Genomic DNA, 14,156 nt, shown 5'->3' on the forward strand with positions numbered 1-14,156 from the left:
TTATACCAAACTTCTTGCATTTCACTTCTTCCAGTGACAATAAAGGTATTGACAGTGCAGCACTGAAGCTAAACCGTCATTTCCATGAAAACAGTTATGATTTACATTTACCCTTTCAAAAATCCTTTTGGCTGTTTTTGAAGTAGCTTCTGAAGAGTGGTGATTTATAGTTTAAAATTGAGGGCTTCATTGTTTTCTCTTAAAATGAACAGTTTTCAGTCTGTTTATTTGCCCTTAAAGATGCATTTTGCATTTAAAAAGCCACCAAAGTGCTGAGCTGTTTAATTTAGCAAAAAGTTTGTGTCGGCTCAGCTTTCTATTTATTTCCAGTAAAAACCTTTTATCAGATTTTGAATGTGCATATTTAACGAGATGTTGTTAGTCACTACGGTGGTGATGAGACCAAAACGTGATTTGAGGGCATCACAGATATCCATTGGGTGCTTCCATAAAGCTGTTCATCAAGAGATTGTGACCAGTGGTCAAGGTACTCAGGGTGGACTCCACAACCGGAAGAAAGTCTCTTAGGTTTTTTGTTTGGTTGGTTTTGTTTTGATTTTTTTCAAGAAATACTGGTCAAGCCATGCCATAATGCTTTTGGGCCTGGAGAGGAGGAGGCTCAGGGGAGACCTTCTTGCTCTCTACAACTACCTGAAGGGAGGTTGTAGACAGGCGGAGGTTGGTCTCTTCTCCCAGGCAACCAGCACCAGAACAAGAGGACACAGACTCAGTCTGCACCAGGGGAGATTTAGGCTGGAGGTTAGGAAGAAATTCTCCAAAGAGTGAGTGATTTCCCATTGGAATGGGCTGACTGGGGAGGTGGTGGAGTCACCATCATTGGAGGTGTTTAGGAGGAGACTTGATAGGGTGCTTGGTTGCATGGTTTAGTTGATTAGGTAGGTTGGACACGATGATCTCGAAGGTCTCTTCCAACCTGGTTTGGTCTATTCTATAACAGTCACATTTGGGGCAGGCCAAATTTTATACCTTTTTCTTGAGACTATTATCTCTTATGATTATTTTTTTGGCTTGTAAGTGTACAAGCAAGAAAATAACTTGCTCACAAGGCCACACTTCCCCACAAACCGAAGCGATATCAGACACACCTGGAGCAGAGAGGAGGGAGAAAGAGGAAGAATTGGCTGTAAGGCCTGCTTATATAGGGATTGCAGGATTATGGGATGGAATAACAAAATTGCAATTTCCTGTGTGCACCCCCTTGGACTGACTGGCACCTTGGTTTTTCTGTCTTCTGGAAGAATAAATCTCTGTGGTAGGACAGCTATTTTCTGACCTACAACGTGGCTCTAGCCAGCCCTTTTGCAGTGAGAGTGATGTCAACACGGCGTTGAATAACAGTTTGCCCTCCTGGCCTTTGGTGTGGGGGTGTAGCCCCCCCATGCCTTCTAGTGGGGCTAGACACCTAAAACCACTGCAGTTTTTTGTTACAGAAAATGTAATCCTGTCTATTCTGTATCAAATAGCAAACTTGCAAATGATGAGCTCATGTCTGCAAAGATGGGCCACATTATTCACCTGAAGGCTGATACGTCCAGGAATTTCTACGTGTAGTTTCACTGGCCTTCTACAAGAGATGAGCTTTAGCTATTTGCTGATACTTGCTTTTGTCTCTAACATCTTCTTAGGGCCCTGCATAGTTTCTAATCTGAGTTCCTAGTTGGATTCAAAAGTTGGATTGAAAATTTTGGAGATGGACAAAAGAATTTATGCTGAGACCTGAAACTCCAAGTCAGAGCTTTATCTTCTGATGCCAGCCAGAGCCCTAGTTAAAAACTAGTGACATAGTTCTTTGCAATTTCTGCCTGGGAATCTCAAAGCATATTTTAACTAATGAATTAATCTTGGCAACAGTGTGAAGGATGTATATAAGATGCTATGTGCCTGTTTTAGGACTGCATGAATAGAAGCGTACATCAACTTGGCTTGCATTGCATGCAGAAATAGTATCAGGAACCGAATCCAAAGGTCTCCTTTCTCCTCTTGTGTGGCTGACACAAGAGTGTGAGAAAGCTCATTCAAATGTAGAGAATTCTAATTGTTATCAAAAGTACTTCTGTGCTCTGTCTTTAGCTTGCTATCCAAAGAAAACAAGGATTTTTTCACCTCCCTTGCCCCATCTCTTCACCCAATAACTTGTCATTGTCTTGGCCAATTACAGGAGGGTTAGGCAGCACTGAGTTTGTTATGAAATAAGGGACTGGCTAGAGGAGAAAGACAAATTAGGCTTCTCTGAGACACAAGAGCCTACCAGGTCTCTGTCACAGCAGCGGGTGCCTTTGTGCCCAGCTGGGAGTTAGCTGATGGGGGAGAGATATGGGCGACATTTTCAAAATCATATTGCTAGGTAAAGGGTGGCTGGGAATTATAGTTGGCCATAAATTAGAATGAAACTGACTCTGTTTACAGAAGAACTGTCTGGAATAATACGTTCAGGCTTCTCTAGAATCCGTTGTTATAATTTTTATTAGCTTGGGAGTTACAAAAACCCAAACCCACATTTATTTCCAGCTAGAGTTGATAGAAGAAGAAACTTATTTTAAAATACTGAAGTCTAAGCCTCTTCAAGGAAGAGTTCCTTTAAATATCACAGTATCACAGTATCACAGTATCACTTAGGTTGGAAAGGACCTCGAGGATCATCGAGTCCAACCTGACACCGCAGACCCCATGACTAGACCATGGCACCAAGTGCCACGTCCAATCTCCCCTTGAACGCCTCCAGGGTCGATGACTCAACCACCTCCCTGGGCAACCCATTCCAATGCCGAATGACTCGCTCGGTGAAGAACTTCCTCCTCACCTCGAGTCTGAACCTCCCCTGGCGCAGCTTGAGACTGTGTCCCCTTGTTCTGGTGCTGGTTGCCTGGGAGAAGAGGCCAACTCCCTCCTGGCTACAACCACCCTTCAGGTAGTTGTAGAGGGCAATAAGGTCACCCCTGAGCCTCCTCTTCTCCAGGCTAAACAATCCCAGCTCCCTCAGCCTCTCCTCATAGGGCTTGTGTTCAAGGCCTCTCACCAGCCTTGTTGCCCTTCTCTGGACACGCTCAAGTGTCTCAATGTCCTTCTTAAACTGAGGAGCCCAGAACTGGACACAGTACTCAAGGTGCGGCCTAACCAGAGCAGAGTACAGGGGCACTATGACCTCCCTGCTCCTGCTGGCCACACTATTCCTAATGCAGGCCAGAATGCTATTGGCCCTCCTGGCCACCTGAGCACACTGCTGGCTCATATTCAGGTGGCTGTCGATCAGCACACCCAGGTCCCTCTCTGTCTGGGAGCTCTCCAGCCACTCCGACCCCAGCCTATACCTCTGCATGGGATTGCCGTAGCCAAAGTGCAGCACTCGGCACTTGGACTTGTTGAAAGCCATCCCATTGGACTCTGCCCATCTTTCCAGTCGGTCGAGGTCCCTCTGCAGAGCCTTTCTACCCTCTAATTGACTAACATCTGCCCCTAACTTTGTGTCATCTGCAAACTTGCTGATGACTGACTCTACCCCTTCATCCAGATCATCGATGAATATGTTGAAGAGGACAGGGCCCAGCACTGATCCCTGGGGGACACCACTGGTGACTGGCCTCCAGCTGGATGCGGCACCGTTCACGACCACTCTCTGGGCCCGGCCCTCCAGCCAGTTCCTAACCCAGCACAGAGTGTAGTGGTCCAATCCACAGGCTGACAGCTTAGTCAGCAGTTTGCTGTGGGGGACGGTGTCAAAGGCCTTGCTGAAGTCCAGGTAGACCACATCCACAGGCCTCCCCACATCCACCAGACGGGTCACCTGATCATAGAAAGAGATCAGGTTGGAGAGGCAGGATCTGCCCTTCCTGAATCCATGTTGGCTGGACCTGAGCCCTTGGCCATCCTTCAGGTGCGCAGTTATTGCTGCCAGGATAATCTGCTCCATCACTTTCCCTGGCACTGAGGTCAGGCTGACTGGCCTGTAGTTTCCAGGTTCCTCCATCCGACCCTTCTTGTGGATGGGGACCACGTTGGCCAGTTTCCAGTCATCTGGGACCTCACCAGTGAGCCAGGACTGGAGGAAAATGATGGAGAGTGGCCTAGCTAGCACATCCGCCAGCTCTCTCAGCACCCTAGGATGGATCCCATCTGGTCCCATGGACTTGTGGATATCCAAGTGGCTCAGCAGGTCCCGAACTAACTCCTCATGGATTTCCAGGGTATTACTCTGCTCCCCGACCCCAACGCCCAGCTCCGGAGACCACTCGTCCTGAACTCCTGCCTTGCTGTTAAACATTGAGGTAAAGAAGGTGTTCAGGACCTCAGCTTTATCCTCATCCTCAGTAACTGTGTTCCCCTCCAGGTCCACTAGGGAGTGCAGGTTCTTCCTGCCCTTCTTCTTATTGTTAATATATTTATAAAAATGCTTTCTATTATCTTTGACTGAGGTGGCCAGCTTCAGTTCCAGCTGGGCCTTAGCCTCCCTAATTTTATTCCTACATAATCTAACAGCTTCCTTGAACATACCTCGAGAAGCCTTCCCCTCCTTCCAAAGGTGATACAGCCTCCTCTTCCCCCTTAAATCCTCCAGGAGCTGCTTGCTCATCCAGGCTGGTCGCCTTCCCCGCCGGCTTGCCTTCCGGCACATGGGAACCGCCAATTCCTGTGCCTTCAAGAGCTCCTGTTTGAAGTAGGTCCAACCCTCCCGAACCCCTTGGTTCATGAGGGCTGGTACCCAGGGGACTTTGCAGACAAGTTTTTTAAATAGGCTGAAGTTCGCCCTTCGGAAGTCCAAGGTGGAGGTTCTGTTGGTGCTCCTCCCAATCTCCCTGCATATTGAAAACTTCACTATCTCGTGGTCACTGCACCCTAGGCAGCCTCCCACGATCACATCTCCCACCAGCCCTTCCCTATTGCAGAACAGCAGGTCAAGCAGAGCCTGTCCCCTGGTAGGCTCGCTTAACAGCTGTGTCAGGAAGCAGTCCTCCATTCGCTCCAGGAATCTTCTGGACTGCCTCCTCCCTGCTGAATTAAGTTCCCAGCAGATATCTGGGAGGTTGAAGTCACCAACAAGGACAAGATCAGATGATCTTGAGACAGCCTCCAGTTGCTTGTAGAACAACTCATCAGCCGCCTCATCCTGGTTGGGTGGTCTGTAACAGATTCCAATCAGGATGTCAGACTTGTTAGGTTGTCCTCTGATTTTGACCCACAGGCTCTCAACTACCTCATCTTCCACCACAAGTTGTGTGGCAGAGATTGACTCTCTAATATACAGAGCCACCCCTCCTCCTCTTCTCCCTCGCCTGTCCCTCCTAAAGAGCCTGTAACCCCCCATTGTAGCACTCCAATCGTGGGTGCTGTCCCACCAAGTTTCTGAGATGGCGACTACATCATAGTCGCCCTGATGGATTAGGACCTCCAACTCCTCTTGCTTGTTGCCCAGGCTGCGTGCATTGGTGTACATGCATCGCAGCTGGGTTCCTGACTTCTCAACTGACCCTACCTTGCGCCCTACTCTTACCTCTGCAGAGGGACCGATTGCCTCACCCACCCCCTTCAGACCTAGTTTAAAGCCCTCCTAATGAGCCCTGCCAACTCCAGTGCCAGGACTCTTTTACCCCTTCTAGATAGATGCACCCCATCAGGACCCAGCAGGTCAGGTGCAGTGAAAGTTGCCCCGTGGTCATAGAACCCAAAGTTCTGCCGCTGGCACCATCCCCTGAGCCAATTGTTGATGGTGTGGGTTCTCCCATTCCTCTCAGTGTACACCCCTGACACTGAAGGAATTGAGCAGAACACCACTTGAGCTCCTGCCCCATCAATCAATTGTCCAAGGGCCCTGAATTCCTTCTTAATTGTCCTAGTGCCCTTCCTGTCAATCTCATCACTCCCAGCCTGTATTACCATCAGAGGGTAATAGTCAGTGGGCTGGATTAATTCAGGGAATCTCTTCGCAATGTCCCTAACCCCTGCCCCTGGTAGGGAGCAGACCTCCCTGTGGGATGGGTCGGGACGACATATGGGTCCCTCAGTACCCCCCAGGAGAGAGTCCCCAACAACTATAACCCTTCTCCCTTTCTTTGTGGAGCTAGTCGTTATAGCCGGTGGGGACCGCTTGGGCTTAGGCTTCCCCCCAGAGCTGGCCGTTACAGCTGGTGGGGTCCGCTTGGCCTTAGGCTCCCCTCTGGATGGCTGCTCTTCAGCCTCAGCCCTCTCATCCTTACTGCCCTCAGCCTGCAGGGCCTCATACTTATTATGCAAGGGCAGAGGAGGAGGAGGAGAGGGTCGGGGTGGATTTCTCTTGCCACCCCTGGCAGGGACCCGTATCCATCCCTCTCTGCCTCCAGAAACAGCATGTATCTTCCAAGTAAGTGTCCTTTGCAGTGACTTCTTTCTTCTCATGGAAACTGCCTGCTCCTTGTTTCAATGTCAAAACGTCATCAAAGTCATTGGGAAAGAATTAATATATATATGTGTATGTCTCTGTGTGTGTGTATAATCTGCTCACTGACTGAAGCAGGCAAAGTCCTATCCTTGTGCTTTTACATTTTGTATAAAGAAAGATTAAGTGTTAGAAAAAGAGGGTTTCTAGTGTTGGACATTTTAACTACATTTGCATATGAATAAAGAATTTTTGTTCTTATTGCCAAGAATCACACATAAAATGTGTGAGCAATACACAGGGTAATATCTAGTTTTGCCCTCCACAGAATACAAGGTTGTAGCTCTTTCGTGTAGAAGGAAATCAGAAGTGGCTATCAGAAGCATATCCCTAGTCCATTTGGAGAGGAAAAATTGAGACTGTTCTCCTTCCATCCCCCAGGAAAATCAAGTAACTTGATATTCTTTAGTCTGAGCAAGCTCTCAAGGTCATCAAAGTAATTTTTCGAAGCCTGTGGCCGTAGAATTCTTATAGATAATAGCATCAGGCCCATTATCTCCTTCTCCTCAATTTTCTTTTGGCTTCCTGCAATTTGCATCCCATTGTCTACTAATATTTTCTGTGTTCTTTTAAAATAAATCAAATAACACTTCCTACGTTGGCTCTGGATTTAATAAAAATCAGACATGCAGCATTTGGGACTCTTAAAATAACACATTTTAATACAAAGATGTGAGATATCTTTTGAAATCTGTGGTGGATGTTTGTTTCCTGCTGGGCTTAATTTAGGAATCTAGTGCTTGCATTAAACCAAGGGGAAAAATGTTTGCTCTTTCATCTGTGTGCCACATCCCATCCAAAATCACAAACAGCTCTTTTAAATTTCTGATCTTTGTCCCCTGCTGGATGTGCATAATACAGATGCCTGTCTGACACATGAGACTGTCAGAGCCTTTAAAAAAATAATAAAATTGCCAAGCTTTGCTTATGATTCTTGTCTTAGACTTCGTAATCATCTGCAGTTCAGGGAGAATGACAAGTGTCTGAATCTATTTTGATTTAATAAAGATGCAGCTTTTTCTCTTTCTGAAGAAACCTCTTTCTTGCCAAGTTAAAACTCCTGATATTATTGGTAAAACAGAAACACAGGTGAAATGTTTGTGGAGTAATTGTCTTTCCCCATAGCAGGACACCATTTCCCTTATTTTCATACTGACTTTGAGTACAGGAAGTAAGTATCTTCAGACTTAGTATCATAGTTTTCATAGTATCAGTCAGGGTTGGAAGGGACCACAAGGATCATCTAGTTCCAACCCCCCTGCCATGGCCAGGGACACCCCACACTAGATCAGGCTGGTCAGAGCCTCATCCAGCCTGGGCTTAAACACCTCCAGGGACGGGGCCTCGACCACCTCCCTGGACAACCCATTCCAGGGCTTCACCACTCTCATGGCAAAGAACTTCCTCCTCACATCCAGCCTCAATCTCCCCACCTCCAGCTTCATTCCATTCCCCCTAGTCCTATCACTACCTGAGATCCTGAGAAGTCCCTCCCCAGCCTTCTTGTAGGCCCCCTTCAGATACTGGAAGGCCACAATTAGGTCACCTTAAAGCCTTCTCTTCTCCAGACTGAACAGCTCCAGCTCCTTCAGTCTGTCCTCGTAGTCTGTCCTCACCTCAAAATTGCAAAACTTATGAAGGCCAAACTGAAATGTGAATTTCACTCTTTAACATCTGGCCATGCAGCTCTCAAACCCTACCCTGACACGCCTAAGGATTTCTGGATTCGTACAAGGTTGTCTGATACTGTGTAGTCTGATACTATGTAGCTTCAGACGCTCAGCCGCTTGGATCACAGCAAAAAAAGCTGGGATCAGAGTTTTAGAAAAGTTTTTGCCTTTTTTTTCTTTTTTCTTTTATTTCATGAAAGTCCATCTTTGAAAAATCTTGGGCCCATTGTGCTATACCAGAGATTACACATGAAAAGCATATTTTGAAAAGAATGTTATTAAGTTGTAGAAACTCGACACTGACAAATGTTGATGCCAGAATCAATATTAGTCCTGTAATCTCAGTTGGTTTGCATGTAGGCATTATGATATAGATTTTAATTATATGCTTGCATCTGTTTCTTCTCTGTAGTTTCTCTACCTCATTTACATAAGCGCCCCTTTCCACCTCTCCCTCCCCTCAAACATAAAGCACGCTTTAAACTGCCAAGCTATTTGATGTTTTGTTTTTTCTTCATGCAGTGTACGAGCAAACTGCAGTATGCTGTTCCAGCCCTGATATGAGGGCAAAATAATTATTTTTTCCCCCTGCAATCTCTTTGGTACTTCACCAATTGAGGAGAAGAAAGATTCCGTATAACCTAACAACAGCTTTTTGTTAGTTGGAAGGGAAGCCCTGTCAGTGTAAGCTTACAGAATGTGTGCATTAAAGTGTAAGTTATTTTTACAAAGTGCGTGTGCAGATTTAATTTTTTTATCACATACAGAGATCTCAGAAAATTCTGAGTGGGAAAGAACAAAACCAAGCCAACAAATAGCAGATATGTCCTCTACCTAAAAAAAAAATCTTCCATTGACACGTTGGCAGCTCCTGATCCAAAGCGAGTATGTTCTAAAGCTTCCCAAAGGAAAGGCCACCAGGATTTTACAGCATGTACTCTTCAATTTAATTGGATTCATGAAAACGAAAGTTTTATGTCTATAAGAAAGGAAAATTACAGCCCAAAGTTTAATTTTGCTGGAAACTCGGTCTGTGTAACTAAAAATATCTGGCCCCCTTGGTAATGGAGGATGATGTTCAGATAAAAGTGTAAGACTAAGAAAGTGTATTAAAACTTGGATTTTCTTCAAAGCAGTATGTTAGCATGTTCCAAATATTCTGCATGTCATGGACAACAATCAGCTGTGGTGTCCTGTCACAAACATCACTTATGAAGGATGAAGTTAAAGGAATGAAGCTGTGCTGTGAAACTCAGTTTAGCTTATGCTGATTTTCACTTCTCCGTTGTGGTGGAGAGAGTTACAGATATGCCTCGGGTCTGACTTGCCTTTTGTATTTCAGATTCCTGTGTGTGCCTTTTTTTTTTTTCTTTTTTTTTTTTTTGCCTTCCTTCTCTTCCTTCTCTTCCTTCCTTCTCTTCCTTCTCTTCCTTCCTTCTCTTCCTTCTCTTCCTTCTCTTCCTTCCTTCTCTTCCTCCCTTCTCTTCCTCCCTTCTCTTCCTCCCTTCTCTTCCTCCCTTCTCTTCCTCCCTTCTCTTCCTTCCTTCTCTTCCTCCCTTCTCTTCCTCCCTTCTCTTCCTCCCTTCTCTTCCTCCCTTCTCTTCCTCCCTTCTCTTCCTCCCTTCTCTTCCTCCCTTCTCTTCCTCCCTTCTCTTCCTCCCTTCTCTTCCTCCCTTCTCTTCCTCCCTTCTCTTCCTTCTCTTCCTTCCTTCTCTTCCTTCTCTTCCTTCTCTTCCTTCCTTCTCTTCCTTCCTTCTCTTCCTTCCTTCTCTTCCTTCCTTCTCTTCCTTCCTTCTCTTCCTTCCTTCTCTTCCTTCCTTCTCTTCCTTCCTTCTCTTCCTTCCTTCTCTTCCTTCCTTCTCTTCCTTCCTTCTCTTCCTTCCTTCTCTTTCTCCCTGCCTGCCTTGCCTTCCTTCCCTCCCTTCTGCCTTCCTGCCTTGTGTTCGTTATCAGGAGCAAACTAGAAATTATTCTGAAGCATTGTATGAGTTAAGTTTTAAATGAGACTGCTCAGTCAATACTCTTCAAGGCTACAGCATGGATTCAGGGTTCCTCTGATCGCTTTTCAAAGACCCTAAACTTTGGCTAACACTTAAGGTTCAAAGAAGAAATTAGAAAGTATTACTTTGGAGAAAGAACTTCCCTTTCTTGAGCTTTGTTTTTGACTTCCAGAACCTTGGTAGTGACCTTAAGTACAGTGATGAAACTGGAATGAAACAGTTTAAGCTCAAGCTGTGTTAGAAGGGACTCCTTCCAGGCATCTTCCCACCTGTCACTCTTAATAAAAAGTTGTTTTAGCCTTAGTACACTTAAAAAAATTCCACTTGCTTAGCCTCCATTTTTTTACTTTCCCATACTGGACAGATGTCCTTACCTGTTTGAGAAGTCAGAGTACATCCCATTGCAAGATGGAGGCTTGTCTTTTTGCAGTCTCTTTTAGTAAATGAAAATAAAATAATGGAGCAGAAAGAGTTCAGTAGTGAAGACAGGAGAAAAACTCAGTGATGGTCTCAGTGATGTGATATGGCATCCGCCAAAACATATCGCTGATCTCGTTTTGACTCTTTGTGTTCATCGCTTTTGTGAAGTTGTGATTTCTTGTGATGGAACAAAATATCACGTGGGCAACATTTTACTTATGTGGCAGTTGAAAGGTAAGCATCAAGAATATGCTTTGCAAGAACCAGCTCTCTATCTTATCATAGCAGTAAGCTGTCACAAGGTCAAATTGTCCTGACAATGAGTTGTCATTAGTATATTATCTCCAGTTGTCTGTTTTTGATCATCTGTGTCATCATTGGTATGATAATGCCTAAAAATGGTGCCAAAGTGGTACGCAAAACAAATCAAAACATGGAAATGAACAGTTTATTTACAAAGCAATGCCAACTAATATATTGGAAAGCAAATAACCAACCTCTCCCCCCCCCACCCCCCCTTACTGTCTTTTGGATGATTTGTTCAGTAAAAGCAGACTTTTTTAAATTGTTTTTATAGGAACATAAACCTGAAGAAAAACTTCCATGAAATGGACAAATTTATTGAAGACCTCAAGGGCAAATGTTTTATAGCAAACTAGGCCATCAAAGTCTAGGCCATTGAAGGCTACTTCACTGACTTCCAGTGAGACAAATGTTTATGAATTCAATTCTAGAAGGAAGGTCTTAAAACCTGAAATGTTTTGGGGATCTTGAAAAAGCTACAATTCAATATTTACACGCTCTAAGGGGACCAAATTTTGGGCAAAATTATCATGGGTAGCCAGAGATGTGTGCATTCCTACTTGTAGTTTAGTTGGAGGCTGGGAAATGTGAATTTGTGGTGTGGGGAAAACACAAAGCTTGTAGTAAGTTGTGACCATTTGAGGCTGTGCCTTTAAGAAAGGGACAGTGCTGGTACACTCTGGCTGAATATACAAGAACAGTACAGACATCTTCATATAAAATAGCCTTAACTTTTTCTTTTACCCTGAAAATTCTCGCAGCATGCAATGTGAAATGTGTATGGAATTATCATGTTATTTACCTTCAGCATCATATGTAGTTGCAAATGTGGGTGTCTGCATGGCTCTAGTAGTTATTTTTACTGTAGCATTTCCTATACTTTGAATGAGAAATATTTGGGCAAATTTAGCTCCTGTAAATGAAAATAATTTAGCTTTTAATAAATGCTGTCTAGAATTTTATTCACACCTAATATTTTGGAGTTTATTGCATGTTTTCTTAACCTATAAAACCCCACCATGAATTTTTAGCTTCACTTTCTAAAATGAGTGTATTGTTGTCTTATTGACACATCTTTTCAGTTCCAGAACTTCACTGCTCATTGCTTTGATGTGTCTATAAAAAGTCTAAGGAGAGACAAGAGCATACATGACTCTGATATAATGATATATGCAACCAAATGTGCCCTTCTGTGGTATTTATGTGATACTTTTCCTGATATTTCAGGTGTTTCACTTTCTCCTCATCACTGATACCTTGAAAATGATTTTGGTAGACAGTATGCCAGCAAGCAGGAGATGCCACAAAGCTTTACACCTATCTCTCTCTCTCTCTCTCTCATCTATCTCTATATCTATAACTATAAAATAAATAAATATATCAGGAATCTTTGACATTATTTCTCAACCAAAAAACTTCATTTAAACATGCAAGTACACCCCATATTCATTTTTAGTCTATAATGAAATTCTTACTTCAAGTTCTGCATTTGATGTGCACATACTGTTAGTGTAGGTCTCTGTGGTACTGCATGGTTGGCTGGGCACAGGTTTGTGTTTGCTTGCTACCCAGATTGATGGAAATAAGGGAAGAGGCCCATAGTTAAGTACTGACATTTGTGTAGCAGGGCAAAATAAATAATCCTCAGCCATATTATGCCAGAGGTTACTACTGACTAAGCCCCTCAGGAACAATGCTTGCCTTGAGATAATATACTTTATATTTTAGCTGTGAATTTTTGTGAATGTATAATAACTTATAAATCACTTCTCAGCTGCATAAAGTCCCATAGATTCAAAGGAAAACTGGTCACTTATCCAAGTTGTTAACCTTTTCCTCACCTATCTACCCCCCAAAAAATCTTAAATGGTTGTTGTGCTGGTATGCTAAAGGAGAAAAGGGTGGGAAACAGAAATTGCTCTGCTCAGCTACGACGATGGAGTGCAGTCCTCTTCACTACCTCTTAACTTGATTAATTTGCTCCAATTCTCTTCATTGATTTGCACTAATATTAGCCTTCAAGCAATTAAAAAAAAAAAACCAACAAGGTTAAACAGAAAAGAATATTTTTGTATGCTTTTGCTTTTGGCATCTTTTTGTTATTTTCCCCCCCTCGGTTTCGTTTTTCCCAATCTTCATCACTAAAAATAATTTCCCTGAAAATTTTTGAGAACCCCAAATTCATGACCAAATTTCTGGTATTCCATGCTGAAAATTCCAGATGCTTTAGAGAGAATGTGCTACCAGAAGTAGTAGTGCCTATGCTGGGTTTGCTGTGTGCTTTCCTAGAATGTGACACTGGGGAACAAATAGAAGTCATCTTCAGATAGGCAGAAATGCTCCTGTAAGCAAAGAAGTTAAATCTGTAGATTTTGGGGCAATGGTTAACCCTGAATATTGCTTTTCTGGTCCTTGTCAAGCCTTCGCTTTGAAGATACAGAGATTGAATATCTTAACTGAATATTTTACAGATTTCTGCTTAAACAGGGTTTAATGGATGTTTGCTTTTCACTGCCCTAAGTTTACCTTGTCACAATCTCCAAAGCATCATTCGTTCTTTGTGTTTGTTTCACCTTTTCAGTGGGAAAACAGGTTAAAAAATTAGAAAAGGTTGATTGCCACGAAGGAAAAAATAGCAATAAATCTAATGAAAAAGGCATATTTTATTTTTTTAACCTACATGTCTAAATAATATTTTTTTAAAGTACCATCAAATATAAAATGAGTGACTATTTTTCAATGGATAGGGGAATGGCTTTAGATTCAGTGTCATTAAACAGTTTCTTTCAATGGAGATGTGGTTAGAATGAGTATTTATAAATATGCAGATGTCCTTAAGCCCAATAACTGTCAAGCATTTACATATTAATGAAGTGTTACTGTACTAAGCAGTGGATAGCCAGCTGGAACTGTGGAGATAGGGTTTATCCTGAGGATCTCAAGGAAACTGCCATGCAATGTAAACAGAAGGGATGTTTCCTATTGACTGGCAGGGATGTTGTTAGCTATTGACACTTACTTTCGTGTACTCTATCAGATGCACAGTAAAACTAAGTTCCTGCTGTCTCTAACTGTTCTTTTTTTTCATCAAAATAGATCAATTTTGAGGACAGAAATTAATACCCTTCTTTCTCAGACAGACAGCAGAGAACTCATAAGGGAATAATTACAAGTCTAATTCAGCTCTTTTAATGACATCAGCCAGACGATTCTTAGATTCAAAGTCCCAAATGAGTTCCTAAGCTTTTTAACTCTAAGCTTCTAGGCTGAAATAGTATGACTTTTAAATTTTGTTTTCATTGGAAGATCAAAGAAATCACTGCAATATTAATTAAC

At 43.3% G+C, this 14,156-nt stretch overlaps 1 long non-coding RNA gene across 2 annotated transcripts in view; it reads left to right on the top strand.

Annotated features, from left to right (window-relative positions):
- The window catches only part of LOC137452445 (uncharacterized), a 228,550-nt gene that overhangs the window by 176,936 nt on the left and 37,458 nt on the right, over nt 1-14,156 (top strand). The window lies entirely within an intron of this gene.

The sequence above is a fragment of the Melanerpes formicivorus genome, unplaced genomic scaffold, assembly GCF_026170545.1.
Source record: "Melanerpes formicivorus ecotype bairdi unplaced genomic scaffold, bMelFor1.0.p_v2 SCAF_53, whole genome shotgun sequence".
Classification (NCBI taxonomy): domain Eukaryota; kingdom Metazoa; phylum Chordata; class Aves; order Piciformes; family Picidae; genus Melanerpes; species Melanerpes formicivorus.